This window comes from Bos indicus x Bos taurus, chromosome 11 (genome assembly GCF_003369695.1).
Source record: "Bos indicus x Bos taurus breed Angus x Brahman F1 hybrid chromosome 11, Bos_hybrid_MaternalHap_v2.0, whole genome shotgun sequence".
Classification (NCBI taxonomy): Eukaryota; Metazoa; Chordata; class Mammalia; order Artiodactyla; family Bovidae; genus Bos; species Bos indicus x Bos taurus.
Window position 1 is genome coordinate 45,224,032 of NC_040086.1, and position 16,789 is coordinate 45,240,820.

Sequence of the window (16,789 nt, forward strand, 5' to 3'; positions counted from 1 at the left end):
TAAGACAGAACGAAAAAAGCAAATATCGTATATAAATGCATATATGTGGAATCCAGAAAGATAGTACTGACGAACCCATCTGTAAGGAGAGGCAGACACAGAGAACAGACTTGTGGACATGGGGTTGCGGGAGAAAGGAAGGAGAGGGTGGAGTGAATAGAAAGAATAGCCTAGAAACATATACGTTACCACGTGTAAAATAGACGGCCAGTGGGAATTTGCTATACGATGCAGGGGACTCAAACCCTGGGCTCTGAGTCCTGTCCTTTTAAATTTAGGTCGTGGATTACACGGAAAAGTTTGCCAAAGGGAAACTTCTTTCACAGCCTGACTTGTTTTCACCTAGGTCAGTTCTGCAGGTGTGGCTGTGACCCCCTGACCCTGCCCGAGGCTGCTCCATTTCCAGTTGGAGTTCCAGGATAGGGAGATGCAAGCTAGATGGCGGCAAGAGATAGTCATGCCTCAGTGTCTTCCGGTACAGGCTTCTTATCTACTGAAGTGAAGTGTTGGTCACTTAGTTGTGTCTGACTCTTTATGACGCCATAGGCTGTAGTCTGCCAGGCTCCTCTGCCCATGGGATTCTCCAAGCAAGAATACTGGAGTGGGTTGCCATTCCCTTCTCCAAGGGATCTTTCCAACCCAGGGATTGAATCCAGGTCTTCTGCATTGCAGGTGGATTCTTTACATCTGAGCCACTAGGGAAGCCCACATCTGATGAAAAGAAAGATCTTTTTCTCCCCATCTGAAAATATGGAAGGGTCACTGATGTTACCGCCTGCATGTCCGGGATTCTAACCACAACATCCATCCAAAATCCTAAGCCTGCTTCTTCTTAATGGTGGTTGTCTTCCTATTAATATTTCTAAGACTAAATGGCAATTAGAAGAAAACAAAAAAAATAGGTTGGCTAGGAAAAGAATGTTTGTTCCTAATCCTAGCATGGTTTGCACGCTTGCTAAGTGTTTGTGTAGTCACTAAGTCATTGACTCTGCGACCCCATAGACTATACCCTGCCAGGCTCCTCCGTCCAAGGGATTCTCCAGGCAAGAATACTGGAGTGGGGAGCCATTTTCTTCTCCAGGGGATCGTCCCAATCCAGGGATCAAACCCACGTCTTCTGCATTGGCAGGAGAATTCTTTATCACTGAGCTACCTGGGAAGTCCTAGCACTACTTAATGGACTCCAAACAAGTGAGTATCCAAAACTCATTTTTGCATGGCCCACACACATTTGTCTCACTGATTGAGTATGAAGAACACGTCTGTAAGTTATTTTCCTCCCTGAGGTACTAATTTCATTTACAGAGTGAAAATCTCAGAACTGAAGACATAATGCTTAAAGAAAATGATCCTAAGAAAAAGAAATCTGTCAGCCTCAGTTTCCACATCTGTCAAATAATCTGTGGGTTTATTGTGAGAATGAATGGCATAATAATAGGGCCGCAATTTTTTCTACAAACAGTAGTTAAGTGGAAAAAAGTCCCCCAGATTCAACAATGATACAGTTAGAAAATGTTTACCCATTTCCTACCCAAACCCAGATACTTCTCAGATGGGAGTTTACGGAACTTCTGGATGTGACTGCTAATCAAGGACAAGTTTCAAAAGAGGGAAGGAATGTTTCCTGTGAACACATCTGTCATCTGACAACACTGGATAAGAAAAAGGATAGTGGGACCCTGAGTTTAAAAACAGAAAAGGACATTCAGCTTATTAGGAAGAAATGGGTATTACCAAATGGGTTTCTGATGCTTAAGAATAAATTTATTCTGGTTTATTTTTTTAAGGAATGGAATATTAAAATGCCAGAAGAGCAAGTGAATTTTTTGCAAATCTGTAGACTAATAAAAAAAAAAAACTAAATAATCTGTTCCTACTTGAGATGCCTCTTAGCAATTAAGGGATGTCAAAATATTTTATTTACCATACACTTGGACAGAAACGATCATCAGTTGATAGCTTTATGTCTGTCAACTAGCTTTCTGATTTCCTTAGGAAACAATAATTAAGTCAATTTAGCCCCACTTCATTGATTAACACAACCATAAATAATAAATGCACTTAAAATTTTACAATGATTTGCATATTTGCCTGCAGGTGGTAATTTTTCTACAAGCATAAAGTTAATTGTTATTTGGTTACTCTTATTTAACTTCTCATTAAAATTTCCTTAAGGTAATCAAGGCACTAACTTCTGCAGCATTTAAATATGTATACACTATAGGAAGAGTATATAAATTATTTTCTATTTCATGGTTAAGGGATTTTAATAATGGCTACTATTATATATTAATTACTATAATTATTAGACATAACATTTCAGGCACTAGGGAGACATTTCAATACCTGATCTCTACTCTTTTATTTTTTGGCTGTCTGTGTCTCGGTTGCTGCATGTGGGCTTCCTCTAGTTGTGGGAGCAGGGGCTATTCTCTAGTTGGGGTGCATGGGCTTCTCATTGCAGTGGCTTTTCTTGTTGCAGAGCACAGGCTCTAGGGCAGGTGGGCTTCAGTAACTGCAACTTCCTGGCTCTAGGTCTCGCAGGCTTCAGTAGTTTTAGTTTCACACACGGGCTAGGTAGTTTCTGCTCACTTAGTTGCCCTGTGGCATGTGGGGTCTTCCCTGCCCAGGGATCAAAGCGTGTCCCCTGCACTGCCAGGCAGATTGTTATCCACTGCGCCACCAGGGAAGTCCCTGAGCTCTACTCTTAATGATAAACCTGGAAGGTAGGTACCCTCCAGTGCATTATGCAGAAGAGAAAATCAAGGCCCATAGAGTCTGTGACCTGCCAGGGTCCCTCAGAGCAGTGGTCCCCAATCTTTCTAGCACCAGGGACTAGTTTCCTGGTTTCCTAAAAGGCAATTTTCCTACGGATTGGAGTGGGGGATGGTTCATGATGATTCAAGTGTGTTACATTTACTGAGCACTTTATTTATACTGCTTTACACCAGCTCCACCTCAGATACTCAGGCATGAGACCCCGGAGGTTGGGAAGCCCTCTGTCAGGGAACAAGGGGTGGATTTTTCTGCATTACTCCCGTCCCCACCAGGCCCAGGACCCTATCAGGTCACTTTCTTGTAGCCATATTGTCGGTGGTTCACATTTATCACTCTTCTCTAAGCCCATGTGACACACGATCCCTTCACTGCAGCTCCTCCCAACTCCAGGTGTCAGAAACCATCACCACAACTGGGGAAACACAGGGGGAGCGTTTTTGGCCCCCACTGTTGATTGAGGGCAGCGCGTCTTGCCCAGTCGGTTTTAGTTGAACACCTGGTGATGGTTTAAATTTCCGCAAACTCCCTGAAGGCAGGAAAGAGGTGCTACTCAGCTTGCTTGTCTACTGCCCCTTCTCCAGCCCGGAGTCCCGGAACACAGCAGTCACTCAGTAAATATTGAATGGATTGGATATCCAATTCATTATTTTCTTCTAAAAATCCTGAATTAGGTCAACGAATGTACATACGAATTTTAAAATAGTGTATTTAGTGAAGGATTTGTATCTCCAAACTGTCAGCTCCTGCTGGGAGCTAGGATGGAGGGCCTCTGTCCCTCTGAGACGACCACTACCAGGTGGCTCCCCCACCCCCACCCCAACAGCCCTCTGGGGCCGCCGGAGGACAACAGGGTGGGGAACTGCCTACCGCCTCCTTCGCGCACGCGGGGAGCGCATTGAAGTTCAAAGGCGCGTGTTTACCAGCAAACAAAGCGCGTCGTGGTCTTGGTCCCAGGGACCAGCTGCGGTCCCCTCAGAAGGGACGAGGGCCGCGGCGACAAATGGACATTCCGCACGCTGGCAGAGGGACATCCGATCTGCCGCCCCACCCCCGGCTCCAGCGCCTGTTCTCCGCGCGCCGGGCCAGCAGCCTGGGGGCCGCGGTCCGGAGAACTTTGCCCGCCCGGCGGGGATGGCCGGGCAGAGGGTGCATTAGGGAATTCCCAGGGGCAGGTGGCCACTCCCGCTACAACCCCGACCCCTGCGCCTCCGAGGAGTTTCCGGGAGCGAGGGCCGGGCGGCGGCCTGGGGCCGGCCGAGCGGGCGGAACAAAGGGAGCCTGCGGGCCGGGAGGATGCTGCGCTCGCTCCCCTGCACCCCACCCGGCCCGCTCCCGGGCGCTGCCTCGCGCGCAGGTAGCCCGGCCTTCGGCGCCGCGGTAGGGTGTGTCGCAGCGGGGCCGCACAAAGACTCACTTCCGCGGGGCCTAGTGCCCCGACCCCGGCCCCGCAGCTCACAGCATCCCCGCCGTCGGCCAGGCCCGAGTGCCAGCGGCTGCGGCGCGCGGTGCCGGGCGGAGCCTGTGCAGGTGACCCTCGGAGGACCGGGGCTGGCTGGCAGCGGCGGCGCGGACAGGCGTGCCTTTACAGGCTACCGCGACGCCCCAGTCTACGATCACTTTGTGCCAGCAGCGGGGCTCGGCTCGCAGCCGGGGAGCGCCCACCTTGTACCGTTTGCGCCGCCGCCGCCAGGCAGTGGGGAGTGGTCGCGGAACTTCCCGAGGCCAGCTGCCGCCCGCTAGGTGAGCACGGCAGCGAGGGGAGGCCGGAGGAAGCCTCGGAGGCGGAGGGGCGGGGGGCAAGGGGTGGGCGCTGGGGAGCGCTGGGCGGGGCGCGGCGCAGGCTCTGCGCGGGGGCTGGGAGCAGGGAGCCGCCGCCTGGAACAATGAGGCGCATCGCGCCGGCCCGGAGGCCGAGTCCCCCGCGCTCGTTTTCGCCGCTCAACACCGAGCGAACAGGACCAGAGAATACCCCGCCGGCCGCCCGGGACGCGAGCGCGGGTCGCTGGGTCTCTGGGTCGGCGCCAGGAGGCTGCTCGGCGGAGGCGGGCTGCTGCTGCGGGAGCCGCTGAGCCGCGCGCGCGTCTGGCGCCCGGGCCCCGGCTCTCTGCTCCAGTCCGTGCAATTGTGGGAGCGCGTGGCGCGCACCCGAGCGGCCGCGGGAGAAGAAGATGTGACACGCTCGTCCCCGACTCCACGCCACGGGGTCGGGCGCAGGGAGGCGCGGCGTACGGAAAAGGTGGGCGACCGAGGGCTCGGGGTCGGGCGGTGCCAGACGGCTGCCGCTGGGTCGCCGGAGCCGGGCGCAACTCCGCACCGAGTTAGACTCGGCGACCCGCTCCCAGACCTGTGGTGGGGTGTAGGGGGAGCGCTGAGGACAGTTTTGGGGGGAGAAGCAGGAAATTCCTCGAGAGGTGAGCCCACCGGAAGACTTGCGCTCTGGGGATAGGGGGACACAGTGTGCCCCTCAGTGACACTGATCTTTAATTTTGGCTCTAGAAGGGGCTTCGAGGTCTTTAATTGTCTTCTCGACCCCACCCGCAGGCACAACTGCGCTTCTTAAAGTCTAAAGTGCGTTGCACTGATCTCTAGTTTTCTGTAGCTGAAACGTTTGGGGCAGAAGGATCTTGTGAATCCTGAGCAGTGGGGTGTTCGTTCTTGCGCACTGGCGCGAGGAGGGCGGCTTCGGAGTTGTCCCACTTTCCACCGTGTACCGAAAGGAGATTTGATGCATTCGGGGATATGGAATGCAACGTCCATCTCCTTCGGATTTTGCGATGCAGGGGAATGGAGCGGAGTGAAACTCCTGGCTGGAGCTAAGCGGCTGCTGCCTCCTTCCAAAGCGATCCGAATAGCTGTTTGAGAAGCCGTGCTTTCCAGGAATTTAAATGAGACTTTTTGCGAACGCCTTCCAGGTCTCTCCCCCTGGTACCGTGTTTGTTTTGTCAGGCTGAACTTTCAAAGCTGTTTTATAATCCGAGAAGCACTTTGGGAGAAGAGTAATGCTTGGCTGGATTGGTTGTGAACGTATTTTTAGTGATCAGGCTGAAAAATTGAGGAGAGGCAAACCATATTTGGTCGGAATCTTTGCTTTGTGTGCGGTTGGCGTTCTGACCGGGAAGGGGCCAGCTGATCCCCAGCTCGGTTGGCTGTTTGCTTGGTGAGGACATTGCTGGGGGACTCGAAAAGCATTTTAAGTACTTTCTGCACATTTTAAACGCCTCGGGCGGGTTACTCGATAGTTACTTTTTTTTTTTTTAATTTTGGTCGACATACTTTGCCATATTGAAATAAAATTCATGACCCGTGGTTTTCAAAAATTGAAATGCTGTTGTTGCAAACTTGGGGTTGACGTTTTCTTTTAAAAGGAGAAATGATGTGTGGCCTTGAGCTTATTTTTACCCTGCTATTTTTCTGAAACTGGCAACCAAAATTTTTCCAACCCTTGAAGGCTCGCATTTCCCACATACATCAGGAAAACTGTTGGCAGTAGGGAGTGGGGAATGCTGGAAACTAATGGAAGAATTGCCTTGAATTTTACCGCTGAGTTTAAGAAAAGTCACTCAAACATGTTGGAATTCTTGATAAAATTTTTGTTGTGAGTGAGGTAAACTGGGGGTATTCCTTTCTGCTTGGTGCAGGTGAAGCTTCTGAAGCTTTGTGCTAAATCTCTGTAGAGACTGTGTAATGAACCTCAGCTCTTAGTGGGGTTCTGAACCCAAAGTTCAGACAAGAAGGGCCAAAGGTGGGAGAGAGCTCAGCAGAAACCAGCATTTGCTGAATGTAGTAAGTGGTACCTGCGATCTGAGAAGTAAAGAATTGAGGACATTTAGACTGTAGGATTCAAAGCTGAGATAATTTCACATCTGAAAATATGTGAATGGATTATTATGTAGAGAAGAGCAGGCAGCGCTGCTCAGTCTCTGATGAGGATAATTAAGACGGAAAAGTTTACTCATGAGGTGAACACATCTGTTGGGTCTGGGGAAGGATTTGTGGCCAGCCTGTGAGATAAGTTGAACAGTGAAGTGGTTGCTGAGAAATTCCTGTAGATGTTTGTTTCTGGAGCTCTTTTTTTCTGAGATTCTCCTTTTCCTGAGATGATGAAGTGTGTGCATGCTTATACTAACTGGAGTTTTATCCTCTGTGTCTACAGTTTATCCAAGTGTTTCTCAGTGCTTAAGTCTTTCTATAAATACCAGTTTATTTCTATACTTTTGTACCTATTACTTAGGTAAGCCAATGACAAGTTCCTTTCCAGAAACTTGGAGATATTTGACCTTTGAGAAACTTTTAATTAATGTCTAGATTTGTTGTCTCATTCTTGATGCTTTTGCATAAAAAATGTTTTATGCATTAATAATTGGGACAGCCTTTGTTTTAATATTCACCTAAGTATACAGTGTTTTTTCTCCCTCCTGGATCTTCTATTATATCATCTTAATTTGTAATTGCTTAAATTAAGTGAACTACTTTACTTTTCTTGCTTGAATGTCTTAGCAAAGATAGTGCCTTCAAGGTAGGGGTATGTCAAGCTTTGCAATTTTAATCATTGGACACTCCTTTAAAAAGAACTAGGGGATTAAATTGACAACTGACAGTAAGAGAAATAATTACATAGAATCAGATACTAATTTTGGAATCAGGACTGTGCAGGTGTAATTTACACAGCAGTTTTCAATGTTCTTAACAGGTTGGTGTCAAGTCCAAATCCTGAGTGTGCTGGAAGATGTGACCAGCTACTCTTATGCATAAACATCAGACTGTGGATTACTACATCTGCCATTTTTCTACTTTTGAGCGATTTATGTATAAACATGGGGCTTGGGCAGAAGCATGGATTTATTATGGCTCTTACAAAATCCCATCCTGATCTTAAATTCTAAGCCCCGTCCAGCCCCCCTAAATTGATGGGGAAGAGATGCAATTCAAAATGCATGGAACACACCTGGCCTGTGGGTGAAGTGGTGGCCCTAATGTAAAGGGTGTGAGACTGGCCCTAATGTAAAGGGTGTGAGACTGGCCCAAGCAGTCCTCAGCCAGTAGTTTGGTCCAGCCCTCACATCCATCCTAGACCTGCCACTTGGTAAAAGCTGGGTTTCCCGCAGTGGTCTGCCTACTGTCTTCCCTTGGCCGTAGGCAGGTTCCGGTCTGCCTCCCAGCATCAAGTCCCTCCTGCTTTGACATGGAATTGCCCTTTGGATGGACTGACATCAGAGCACCGCCACCCACTCTCAGGGACTTGTCTGAACAGACCTGTCCATACCCCTCCCACTTTCCGCTGCCCACTGTGGTCTTCTCCAGGAAAGAATCCCCAGTTCCAGGCAGATGTTGTTTCTAACAAGTGTGAGGGTTGGGGTAGCAGTTTTGCGCTGGACTTTCTCAGAGAATGAAGCAGGAGGGTGACCTCTCGGTCCCGAGTTCTGCACAGACCTGCATGGTTTTCAGGGCTGCCAGATGAAGACTCTGCTTAAACTCTCTCCAAGGTGTCTTCCAGCATGCGGATTGCATGGAATGGATAATTGTGTTTTCTGGCGTATTGAAAAGCTAATTCCCCTGCTCAGAAGAGAAGGAACCTTTAGTTATCCATACTGGACATCCCTTCCAACAGCCCATAGTCCTGGGGAGAGCAGTGACGCCAAGAATAATCAGAGCCTCTGCTTTGAGACTTTTCATGCCCCACCCTGCTGTTATGTCTGCACAGGGCATCAAGGGGCACCTTGGCCATAACCTGGGCCATGCTATGAGACTGAGCTCAGAAGGAGGAAGTGGCTGCCTCAAGAGTGAGAACAGAGCTGGGATCTGAACTTGGGCTTGGATGTCTCCAAATGCAGATGACACCACCCTGATGGCAGAAAGGAACTGAGGAACCTCTTGATGAAAGTGAAAGAGGAGAGTGAAGAAGTTGGCTTAAAACTCAACATTCAAAAAACTAAGATCATGGCATCCGGTCCCATCACTTCATGGCAAATAAATGGGGAAACAATGGAAACAGTGACAGAGTTTATTCTCTTGGGCTCCAAAATCACTGCAGATGGTGACTGCAGCCACGAAATTAAAAGACACTTGCTCCTTGGAAGAAAAGATTGTATATGATCAACCTAAACAGCATATTAAAAAGCAGAGACATTACTTTGCCAACAAAGGTCCATCTAGTCAAAGCTATGGTTTTTACAGTAGTCATGTATGGATGTGAGAGTTGGACCATAAAGAAAGCTGAGCACCAAAGAAGTGATGCTTTTGAACTGTGGTGAAGAAGGCTCTTGAGAAGGGACTTCAAGGAGATCAAACCAGTCAATCATAAAGGAAATCGGTCCTGAAGATTCATTGGAAGGACTGATGCTGAAGCTGAAGCTCCAATACTTTGGCCACCTGATGCAAAGAACTGACTCATTGGAAAAGACCCTGATGCTGGGCAAGATTGAAGGCAGGAGGAAAAGGGGGTGACAGGATGAGATGGTTGGATGGCATCATGGACTTGATGGACATGAGTTTGAGCAGGTTTTGGGAGTTGGTCAAGGACAGGGAAGTCTGGTATGCTGCGGTCCATGGGGGTGGGAAAGAGTCAGACATGACTGAGTGACTGAACTGAACTGAACTTGGGTGTCTCCAAAGGCCACGCAGCAACATGAGATACCACTCTGAAGAGGAAGCGCACTGACTGAGAGCTCCCAGCCCCACCCAGGCGTGCTGGCTCCAGAAGGTTGTCCAGGCTGCAAGCACAAGGCCTGGAGTATGTGTCTTTTGGAACCTGGAGGCAGATAGAAGCCTGAGTTGCAGCTGAAAGGTGGCCCAGGCCATTTGGGATATCCGGTCATGCAGTAGTAGGGTGAAATTCAGGCTCACGGGGTGTGACAGCAGTGACATTTTCAAAGAAAAATATAAGCTAAGATTCAAGAGAATTACCCCTGTGCTTTGAGGCTTCCCTAGTGGCTCAGACAGTAAAGAATCTGTCTGCAATGCAGGAGACCTGGGTTCGATCCCTGAGTTGGAAAGATCTCCTGGAGAAGGGAATGGCAACAAGCTCCAGTATTCTTGCCTGGAAAATCCCATGGGCAGAAGAGCCTGCCAGGCTACAGTCCGCGGGCTCGCAAAGAGTCAGAAACGCCTGAGCAACTAACACACTTTTGAGTTACTGGGTCATCAAAGAGTGCAAGCCTAGAAAGTAGCCTCTTGGATGTTTAGAAATATATTGGCTAAAGCATTAGAGAATACATCGTCAAGAAAAATCCTGCAGTGTCTTGGTCAGAAGCCTTTGTTTCAGAAATTTAAAGTTCACATACTTAGTCCTATGCCAGGCTGCTTCTAGGATTTGAGCCTGAGAGAAGAATGCTATATTAACTTTAGAACCATTGGTTTTCTGCGTTCAAATTATACAAATTTTTCAAGTACAGGTTCTTGCATGTTGCTAATTATTGTGGCTTCTAGAATGACTTTCTGGAGTAGGAAATGGCAAACCACTCCGGTATTCTTGCACAGAAATCCTATGCACAGAGGAGCCTGAAAGGCTACAGTCCATGGGGTCACAAAAGAGTTGGCCATGACTGAGTGACTGAGCGTAGAATGGCTTGGCTTTAAATTATATTTGGGAAAAGGTAAATCTTGTAGATACCCCAATAGCTTTCATGAATCAGAAATTAATGTGAAAAGCAGCTTCCTTGAAAGTCTATTGATGGCTCTTTTGCAGTGTGTTAAAACCTGTATTTGTACCTCTGGCCACAGATGGGTAGGAAAAAGTGCAATTAATACGGAATTTGTTTTATAAATGATATAGTTAATCCTATAGGTGCATGATTAAATGAATGAATTTGCTTTTCCTATTAGAAGAAGGGTCTTACTATGTAAATTATATTTTACAATTGGGAAAACTATACCCCTGAGAAGTCCCAGTGACAAAAAAAAAAAAAAAAGAGGACTATCTTTTAAAAGATCACGCAAGCACACACACACATTGGCACACCCTCACACACACTCACACTTAAATAGGGGAGGAACACATCCCGGGACTGATGTGACTCTATGTCAGATATGAGAGAGAATGTGAATCGTGACAAGTAAACGTTCCTGGCTGGGATTCACAGCTGCTGAGAAACAAACTCAGGATCAGAACCCTGGCCTTCTGACCGAGAGAACACTCTTCTTCCTGTATCAGAGATCTCTGGAGAATTCCACATTGTCAATGGAGTAGGAAGATCTCAAAAATGTTTAGGGTTTAAACTGCACTCTTTGTTTATTATAAGTAGACCGTGTGTTAGAGAACGAAATGGCAATTCACCCCAGTATTCTTGCCTGGAGAATCCCATGGACAGAGGAGCCTGGCGGGCTACAGTCCAGGGGGTCACAGAAGAGTTGGCTGTGACTGAGCGACTGCACAACAACAAAGACTGCGTGTGGGAACACGCGCTTTTTTCTCTCTGTGTGCAGCGTGAGGGTTCTTACAGCGTCAGCATCTCCCGGTACCTGGGTAGGTGCAGGATGCGTTTCATCCTCGGGACCAGATCCTGCAGTGGCATCTCCAGCAGGGTATCTAGGGTGCCCCTAGGGTGCTGGGCTGGGCCAGGTGACTGGACTCCTGGTATCACAACTCAAGTTCCCTGTGGGGGGAGGTAGATTCAGAGCAGGACTAGAGGAGGAAGGACAGGTGTGTGCTTGCTTTATACTGTGTTTTTACATGGTGGATGAAAGCAGGACTGAGGGTTGCAGTTAGATATTTCGACATTGCCCTTGTTTATCCTGTGTGCTTGCCAAGGACATTTTTGCTTAAAGTCCAGTCCGGTCACCTAAGTACCTCAAAACCAAGTGTCCTTCCTTTAGTGTCTGGCAGTTTGTAGGGTGAACAGAACACAGGGGCTGTCACAGGCCCCCTTGCTTGTGTGGGGAGAACAGAGGACAGATGGTAAAGTTCACACCAAGATACACAAAAGTGAATTTCACTTTCTGACTCTTTGCGACCCCATGGACTGCAGCCCGCCAGGCTCCTCTGTCCATGGGATTGTCCAGGCCAGAGAACTGGAGTGGGTTGCCATTCCCTTCTCCAGGGGATCTTCCCCACCCAGGGATTGAAGCTGGGTCTCCTGTATTGCAGATGATTCTTTACCAATTGAGCAAAACCTCGAGCACCTGATGATCTCCAGGTGCCAGGGCAGTGACATCATGGAACATATCGGGTCTGGAGCAGGCCTTCCTTTCTCACATTTTGTTAGCTACTTTAGGAAGTCAGACTTAAACCATTCAACTCTATTATTTGTATGCCTCCCTGAATCTCACAGAGAACACCTGAAAAGCGCCTCTCTTTTCATAATGATCCCAGATGTAGTTGGGCATCTTTGTTCCTTTCTTTAACAGAGCATTCAGAAGTGAGGGACATGTGTAGTTGGCCAGTAATTAGTAAATAAATTGGGTAGGACCTTCCCAGGGAGAGTTTACAAAAGCACTCATCTCGGATCCATAAACGTATCAAATCCTAACAATCAGAGCCACACACATTAGCAGCCCCTGGTGGGATAATAAGGCTGGTCCCCAGGGATGGGCTGGTGGTGGTTGTGGTTGGGCTGCAGTTTTTTCCTGCTTGCCCATGAATCATCTGTGAACAGATATTAAAATTTGGGAAAGGTCCCTGGGCAGGAAAATCAAATCTCAGCTGACCACAAAGAATTGTAAGTGCAGTGCTTTGAGTTCTGGCCCTCCCAGTGCAGGTGGAGAAGGTAACACACACCTTTGGTGGGAAGCCAGAGATGGTACTGTGCTGTGTCCCCAGCGGTGTGTCACACCTGGCCTGAATGTCACGCATGGCCATTACACGTTCTGCCAGCACTCCCTGCAGGAGACAGCCATGCAGACTAAGGGCATCTTCCCAGGAGGGACAGAGGGTCAGCTGCATTTGGAATCATGAGAGTTTATATGGTGCTTCCTGTATTTTCCAAGCATCTTCCCAGACTACGTCCTCTATGTGCTAAGCACTCTGCATTGCTTTCCCTAAAGGTCAAGTGAGGGCTCGGGGCAGCCCTGAGTGAGTCAGTTAATTAAAGGAACTCTTTCCATTACTCTGAACCCATACTAGAATGAAAATAAAGACTGTCACCAGTGGTTGAAGTTAGGGACTTCAAGTGATTCTCTGTAGTAAATAGAACATTGCAGGAGTTTAATGAAAGCACATAGAGTTAAAAAAAAAAAAATACATGGAGCGTTTGAATAAACTGTTCTTGCTCCATTTAAGTATGCTTAAGATACAAGGGATGACTTGCAAATGAACAGAGAGGTACCTAAGCGTGGCTTTCCTCTCACCCAAGGAAGTCATTTTAAATCACTTTCATAATCCAGTTAAGTGGATTTTAATGACAACATGTGTGTTGGTCCTTAGCCGCCACGTTGCTGCCTGTGGCATTGCGGCAGTTCTGTCCCGTGACAACCCCCAGCACCAGCAACACTTGGAATCTCCACGAAGTCTCACAGACCCAGGTCGGTTCTGGACATACACACCTGGCAAAGGAAGCTCTTTGGAGGAACCTCCATCCACTGTTGGGCTTCCCAGGTGGCGCTAGTGGTAAAGAACCCACCTGCCAGTGCAGGAGACGTGGGTTCAATCCCTGGCTTGGGAAGATCCCCTGGAGGAGGGCATGGCAGATCACTCCAGTATTCTTGCCTGGAGATTCCCATAGACAGAGGAGCCTGGCAGACTATAGTCCATGGGGTCACAAAGAGTCAGATATGACTTAGCACTGCACCATCCACTGTCACAGGCCTGGGTTGATTCCCACAGTATTCAGTGCTACTGCTATTTGTGGTAATATATTAAAATTGAAAATCTGTGAAAACGGTAGGACCTTAGCTCTCTGCACACCCTTGAGCCCTTTTAATTTTCCTCATGAGTCACGCTGTGCCAACTTAATGAGGTTTGCATTACCAGTTGGTTTCTCTGCACTTTTTAATTATGTTGTTGTCCTGGACAAGGTCTTTGAAAACTGAAACTGGGTAGAAAATTCTCTTACTGGGTTCTGAAATCCTGATGCCAGTCAGGAAGGCCTAAGCCTGTGATCAAACTAGCTCACCAACTGGTGCTGTGTTCTTCTGGGAATTCAGAACCATGGGTTATTGAAGCTGGTTTCCAGTGGACCCCAACATTTCAGGAGAGTGTGAACTCAGCCTTGACCTTCGCAGTAGGCTGAGTGTTTTGCTTGTTTCTTTTTCTTCTTTCCAACTGTTTCAGACTGCTTGAGAAGATTTACTCTCAGGCAGGGAACCTCAAAGTCAAGACAATTTTGTGGCCTCCTAGAAACTGATGATGAATAATTCAGATCTTACAAGAGGTCCTGCCTTTCCCTTGTTTGTGCTGTGTGTGTGCTCAGTCATGTCAGACTCTTTGCAACCCCATGAACTGTAGCCCTCCAGGCTCCTCTGTCCATGGGATTCTCCAGGCAAGAATTCTGGAGTGAGTTGCCATTCCCTTCTCCAGGGGATCTTCCTGACCCAGCGATTGAACAGGTCTCCTGCACTGTAGGCAGATTCCTTACCGTCTGAAACACAAGCAACCCTGACAAACAGGTAAATAAAGATGATCTGTTTCCCAGGTGTAGAGGCCGGGCACCTGCTCTGTCCAGCTGAGCTGTGTATCAGGATGGGTGAGGGGCAGCTGTCAGGGGAGGGGGTTCCCTCGGAGTTCAGGGGGGTCTTTACCTTCAGCCTCATAGAGAGGATAATAGAAAAAGCAAGAGAGTTCCAGAAAAACATCTACTTCTGCTTTATTGACTACACCAAAGCCTTTGACTATGTGGATCACAGCAAACTGTAGAAAATTCTTCAAGAGATGGGAATACCAGACCACCTTACCTGCCTCCTGAGAAATCTGTATGCAGGTCAAGAAGCAACAGTTAGAACCGGACATGGAACAATGGACTGGTTCCAAATTGGGAAAGGAGTACCTCAAGGCTGTATATTGTCACCTTGCTTATTTAACTTCTATGCAGAGTACATCATGTGAAATGCCAGGCTGGATGAAGCACAAGCTGTAATCAAGATTGCTGGGAGAGAGATGCAGATGACACCACCTTTAAGGCAGGAAGCAAAGAGGAACTGAAGAGCTTTTTGATGAAAGTGAAAGAGGAGAGTGAAAAAGCTAGGTTAAAACTCAACATTCAAAAAACTAAGATCATGATATCTGGTCCCATCACCTCATGGCAAATAGATGGGGAAACAGTGGAAACAGTGACAGACTTTATTTTCTTGGGCTCCAAAATCACTGCAGATGCTGACTGTAGCCATGAAATTAAAAGACATCTGTTCCTTGGAAGAAAAGCTATGACCAACCTAGACAGCATATTAAAAAGCAGAGACATTACTTTGCCAACAAAGGTCCGTCTAGTCAAAGCTATGGTTTTTCTAGTGGTCATGTATGGATGTGAAAGTTGGACTATAAAGAAAGCTGGGCACCAAAGAATTGATAGTTTTGAACTGTGATGTTGGAGAAGACTCCTGAGAGTCCCTTGGACTGCAAGGAGATCAAACCAGTCAATCCTAAAGGAAATCAGTCCTGAATATTCATCGGAAGGACTGATGCTGCAGCTGTAACTTCAATACCTTGGCCACCTGATGTGAAGAATTGACTCACTGGAAAAGACCCTGATGCTGGGAAAAATGAAGGCAGGAGGAGAAGAGGACAACAGAGGATGAGATGGTTGGATGGCATCACCATCCAACTCATGTCCATCGACTTGATGGACATGAGTTTGAGCAAGCTCCGGGAGTTGGTGGTGGTCAGGGAAGCCTGGCATGCTGCAGTCCATGGAGTCGCAAAGAGTTGGACATGACTGAGCAACTGAACTGAACTGAACAATGATCCTACATGTAGGGCAGCAAAGGAGACACAGACATAAAGAACACTGGACTCTGTGGGAGAAGCCGAGATAATTTGGGATAATTTGAGAGAATAGCATTGAAACATGTATATTACCATATGTAAGACAGATGACCAGTGTAAGTTCAATGCGTGAAGCAGGGCACCCAAAGCCCTGGGACAACCCAGAAGGATGAGGTGCGGAGGGAGGTGGGAGGGGGGTTCAGGATGGGGGGACACATGTGCACCCGTGGCTGATTCAGGTCAATGTATAGCAAGATTATCACAGTATTGTAAGGTAAGTATCCCCCATCAAATAAATTAATTACTTGAAAAAAAAAAAAGACTCTGAGACGTGGAAACTTATGTAATCTGCCTTTGTGTCGCCAGCTCGAACATTCCTCCAGTAGATCCTGTAGGTATTTGTTGAGTAAAAGTCGCTCCTTTCATGGCAGACTTGGGCTTGTTGCCATCAAGCAGTGAAGTTCCGCCCACTGCCTCTTTATCCTCAGGGCTGGGGAGTCAAGGAGAGGGGCCGAGGACACTCCTTCCATGAATCGTGCATCTCACAGGGTTGTTATTGTACTCGCTCCCTGGTTTACACTCTTTGGCCACAGTTAACAAGTGTGGGAACAGGAACGTGCTGAGGTCAGCCATCTCCTTCTTAAAAAGAGAACTAAGTTGGCTTCTTGTCATGGTCTCCGCAGCTCCCAGACTCTCCCCTGAGGGAGGGCGGATGGCGTTTCTTGTGCTGGATTCCGTGCTCCTGCCTCCGTCTCCATCTCTTTCTCCGACACACACCTCATTGCATCCATACCTACACGAGCACTGTGGGGGCGTGGCAGGGGATTTCAGCCCCTGACCTCTGCTTGGAGGCTTGAACACTGATGCTTACTTTATTATAGCAGGTGCTAACGATTTATGAGCTGTGAAAAGTTTCTTTTCAGCACACCGGAGGTCAGAACTGGACATTTAATTTGAAACCCATATGGCACTGACTTGACAATATGGGGAGACCCTTTGTAAACTGTAGAGGGCAGTCGCTGTGAGAGACATGAACTCTGGAGCCAACAGACTAAGTTCCAGATTCCAGGCCTCTACTTTGGAGGAATTTGTGGTCATTATTCTTTTTTCTTTTCTTCTTTCTGTTCTACTTTTTTTTAAAACAAAAAATTCAGACTTTTA

The 16,789-nt window shown here is 47.8% G+C and overlaps 1 protein-coding gene across 5 annotated transcripts in view; it reads left to right on the plus strand.

Moving 5' to 3' along the window:
• Positions 1-4,435: 4,435 nt before the first annotated feature.
• Positions 4,436-16,789, plus strand: part of ST6GAL2 (ST6 beta-galactoside alpha-2,6-sialyltransferase 2) — a 59,087-nt gene continuing 46,733 nt past the window's right edge. Inside the window, exon 1 of one of the 5 annotated variants that reach the window (XM_027555439.1) lies at positions 4,436-4,518. The gene's annotated coding sequence lies outside the window, so the exon portion shown is untranslated. Of the gene's footprint in view, positions 4,519-4,591; positions 5,015-5,106; positions 5,190-5,444; positions 5,691-16,789 lie in introns of those variants that run through there. The other 4 variants (XM_027555438.1, XM_027555443.1, XM_027555441.1 and 1 more) reach the window with 4 other exon arrangements.